Source organism: Falco punctatus, assembly GCF_963210335.1.
Source record: "Falco punctatus genome assembly, chromosome: Z".
Lineage (NCBI taxonomy): Eukaryota > Metazoa > Chordata > Aves > Falconiformes > Falconidae > Falco > Falco punctatus.
The window spans coordinates 6,192,309-6,197,198 of NC_137586.1; the positions used below are offsets into that span (position 1 = coordinate 6,192,309).

The following is a 4,890-nucleotide window of genomic DNA, read 5'->3' on the forward strand; positions in this document are numbered from 1 at the left end:
CTCTTAAATTTTTATTTTTCATTATCGTCACTACACCAGTCTTCCACCTTCCACTTTCATTCCCTTCTTAAGGTTTACCAGCAAAGGAACAAGCTAAATTGGAATCAATATAACCAGCATTATATGAGATCTGAGAAACAATGCCAGATTCAATCACAGAGGGTTATTCCAAAGATGAGATATAAAGCTCTGCTTCCCAGATATGTATTCAATAGCATGACCTCATTCCCTGACCTGTCTGTCCATGTCGTGCTGACAGATCATATCTTCCACTGATACAGACCCACAGGAGCTGCAATTTGTCAACAAGTCCCTGAGCTGTGCAAATATGGGATGGATTTCTATGATATAGTTTCTCTTCTGGCAATAAGATGGGAACAAGGTAAATACCTGGAATTATGTGGGCATCAGTGACCTCATCAAGGGCTTTGACCCTTGTTTCTCATTCCATAGGTGTCCAGCCTCTTGATCGAATTATGAACAGAAAGAAAAATATGTGTTTTTCTTCTAGACATCTCTCTATATTTAAGTTGCTTGAGCAAACAGATTAATTAAATCACTATAGCTATATTTTCATTGGTGCTAGAAGCAGTAATGGTAATTATGACAGCATTAGATTTCAGAGAAGCCTGTCTTCAGCCTTGAAGCTGAAAAACTTCAGCTAAACATCCTGGAATTGTTTGTGCCAGGTGTCCTCTTCATCCTGAATTAGTTCATAAAATTTCACCAAAGCAGTTAATCAGTTCCTGAGGGCAAGATTTTAGAAAAATACCATGCTTTGAAATGAACTATTGCTATTAATAACTTCAATGTTGTCTCTGTAATTTGGCAGGAAGCTGGAGTCTAAAACAGAACTTTTGTTGTTTTGTTTTTGGTTTTGTTTTTTACAGAAATTCAGCCAGATTTGGCCATTACAAGCCTCCAGCCACACTGAGACTGGGAGGAAGTTTTTCTGCACAATTTATTTCTCCTGAGTATTCTCCCAACCTCACAGCTCTTAGTAGTCTTGTTTCATTACAGAGAATAGCATATCTTCCCTGTAGTTGTTCTTCCATGCAGGTGGGAGAAAACATAGTTTTGATCCTAGAAAAGAAAAGAAACAAAAAGAAAAAAAAAAATAAAATAAAAGGAGGAATTAAAGGAACGAAGACAGGGAAAATCACAGTGCAAAAAGAGGGGCAATTTTTTATTTTTTAGTATTGCTGTGCTTGCACTCTAATTATATTTACGACCTTACCATTCTTTAACATAAGGATGTTTCAATTTATGCGGAATTTTTTTTTTTTTTCCTTTCTGGTAATGAATATATAAAATCTTCATTGAAACTGCAGCTCTGTGTAATCATTTGCTCAGAACTGCAGAGTCTTTAACTAAATAAAATAATAATAATAAAAAAAAATTTTCTTCAGCTCAAACAAGGCATAGCAAGGAAAAAAAATGATTATAAAGTCCGAAATAGACCAAAATAGTCTTCTGTCCAGACAATCAATTTCTCTATGGTGCCCAATAGAGATATTGAATCACGCATTTTGCTTACACAGCTGCCCAGAGGAAAACAAGGACCATATTGCTACCCATCTCCTTTTGCTAAAGGTTGGCAATTACAGCAGTTGGAAAGCGGTAACAATCTTTCATTGTGTCAGCCAGTATTATTCAGGTTGGCATACAACATCCCTGCTTACTCTTACGATATTCTTAATTAAATTAGGATTATGACTGTAATGTAGAGGAATGATCCTACTCATGTTACGATGTGTGTGACAATGCAAAGGTGATGGGTAGGAATTGTGTGGTCTGTGTTAGGCAGGTAGATGCTCACTGCAGACTTACCTTCAGACTGAAATGAGCTGATTTTCTGTTTCATCTCAAATGCTGTTTCTGTGTCCAGCTTTACAGACAGATGCAAAAAAATTAATTGGTGTCATAACTTGAGCATAAATGGCATTTTCCTCATGGCAGGTATGAAAGAGTTTGTATCTTCAAACATGAAGATATATAGAAATAAGAAAACAGAAACCCATAATTAGTCTTGTGGTGTACAGTAGCAATCAGGACTTCTCATAGCCTATTCTTTAGCCTTTCACAAGGCAGTGCCAAAGTTACATTTTGCCTTTTTATTCATATATTGGAAAGTTACTTGAATAAATCATGATACACAAATAAAATGAAAGGCTGTAATTTCTGACCTAGAATTTGATTATAGAAACATTTAGACTGGAAATGACCTTTGATATCATCAAGTCATCAAGCGGACAAGCCCACCACTCAACCGTGTCCCTAAGCACCACATCTATGGATTTTTCAAACACCTCCAGGGATGGTGATTACACCACCTCCCTGGGCAGCCTGTTCCAATGTTTCACAACCCTTTCAAGGAAAAATTTTTTCCTAATAACCAATATAAACCCGCCCTGGTGCAACTTGAGGCCATTCCCTCTTGTCCTATCACCAGTTATCTGGGAGGCGAGACTGACCCCCACTGGCTACAACCCCCTTTTGGGCAGTTGTGGAGAGTGAGAAGGTCCCCCCTTGAGCCTCCTCTCCTGGCTAAACAACCCCAGTTCCCTTACCTGCTTCTCATAAGACTTGTGCTCCAGATCCTTCACCAGCTTCGTTGCCTATCTCTGGACAGCTTCAGTACCTCAAGGTCTGTTTTGGAGTGAGGGGCCCAGAACAAAACACAGGTTTTGAGGTGCAGCCTCACCCGTGCCCAGTACAGGGGGACAATTACTGTTGCAGTCCCGCTGGCCACAGCACTGCTGGCACCAGCCAGGATGCTGGTGTCCTCCTTGGCCACCTGGGCACACGGGGGGCTCATGCCCAGCCGGCTGCCGACCAGCCCCCCCAGGCCCTTTCCCCCCAGGCCGTTCCCAGCCCCCTGCCCCAGCCCGCAGCGCTGCGGGGGGCTGGTGTGACCCACGGGCAGCGCCCGGCACTGAGCCTGGTTGAACCTCACACAACTGGCCTGGGCCCATCGCTCCAGCCTGCCCAGACCCCCCTGCAGAGCCTCCTGCCCTCTGGCAGATCAACACTCTCCTCCAGCTTGGTGTCATCTGCAGACTGACTGAGGGTGCACTTGATCCCCTCGTCCAGATCATGGATAAAGACATTAAACAGGACTGTCCCCAGCACTGAGCCTTGAGGAACATCACCTGTGACTGGCCGCCAGCTGGATGTGACTCTGTTCTCCACTCTTTGGGCTCAGCTGTCCAGCCAGCTTCTTAACCAGTGCAGACTGCACCTATCCAAGCCATAAGCAGCAGGTGTGGGAGGTGGTGTCAAAGGCTTTACTAGGTTCCAGGTAGACAACATCCACAGCATTTCCCTCTTCTACTAGGCAGGTCACCTTGCTGTAGAAGGAGGTCAGGTTCATCAAGCAGGACCTGCCTTTCATAAACCCGTGCTGGCTGGGCCTGATCCTCTGGCTGTCCTGCACATGCTGTGTGATGTCGCTTAAGATGATCTGCTCCATCGCCTTCCATGGCACTAAGGTTATGCTGACAGGCCTGTAGTTCCCTGGATCCTCCTTCCAGCCCTTCACGTAGCCTCCATGGTTAGCCAGGACTGATGTTAAATGATGCAAACCAGCCTGGTGAGATCCTCCACCAGCTCCCTCAGTACCCTTGGGTAGATCCCACCTGGCCCCACATCTAGGTGGAGGGTTCCTCCTGGACTGTGGAGACTCCATTCTGCTCTCTGCTCGTCTTCCAGCTCAGGGGGCTGGGTACCCCGAGGGATACTGGTCTTGCTATTAAGGACTGAGACAAAGAAAGCACTAAGTACCTGAACCTTTTCCTCCTCCTGTGTGGCAATGTTCCCTGCCACATCCAGTAATGGATAAATATACACCACATATGTCATTCCTACAGTTTATTCATTCCATTTCATGTTCAGAGACTGAAAGGGAAGAATAGCCTGTTGGCTGGAAAGCTGTCTTTACATTTAGATACTCATAGGGTTTGCTCCTTGTTTTGCTGCAGAATTGCTACGTGTTACTGATTGAACTCCTGAAATGTGAAAAGTACCTTAAGTGGTAGGCAGTGGTACTCCTTATGATTAACATTCAAACTCTGTTTAAACCATACATGAATCAGCACGCTGAGCACCCTTCCATTTCACCAGCTGGCAGGTCAAAAGCCAAGAGGTAGGTGATATGGAAGTTCTAGGAGTAAGATCCCTATTTCAAAATGCAGGGAAATTTAAAAAGAGCTGCCCTGGTTCCCTCTAGATTTCTGGTGATTTCTCCCCTTGCAGCTCCTCAAAATACAAAGACACATTTCCTCCATGTTCTCTGAGAACAATTACATGAAGCCACTTAGGGGAAGTGAGCTGAAAAACAAATAGATTTTGGATCTTCATACAGCTCAGGCATGAACTAAGTGGTAAGATTACAGGCTTGCCAAGACCAGAACACTTCAAGGCATGTTCAGAAATTAATGTGACTGAAAAATCTTAAGCTATGAAAGCTCTGCTTAAAAAGTCAAGTTGCCGCAAGGATTAGGTTAATGCTGAACAGGGATTTTCTAGCACTATAATTCTATGTAGGCTGTACCAATCTATGCAATAAAGGTACCAGCACTATCAAACTATAGGATTACTTCAGTAAAGAGAGGAATTGCATGGAAAAATTGATGCATCAGAATTAGGGAAATAATATACCCCAGCACATGAATATTGCCAGTATGCTCTGTTCAAACATCTCATGGATTCAGTCTGATCCTTTCACTCTTGAATCTTCTCTGTCAGGTACTGTTAGAATATTTTCCTGTAAAATTAAAGGTTAGTGATTTGCAGTATCCAAAAAGTAAGACTGTATGTACTGTAATGTTCTCTTATTGATTCATGCTCTGTGCATTAGGCAATACTGATGGACTTTTCTTTTCTTTGTAG

General features: G+C 43.1%; 1 protein-coding gene across 1 annotated transcript in view; it reads left to right on the top strand.

The window, feature by feature from the left end:
- Positions 1 to 4,890, top strand: part of RIT2 (Ras like without CAAX 2) — a 246,437-nt gene that overhangs the window by 202,813 nt on the left and 38,734 nt on the right. The window lies entirely within an intron of this gene.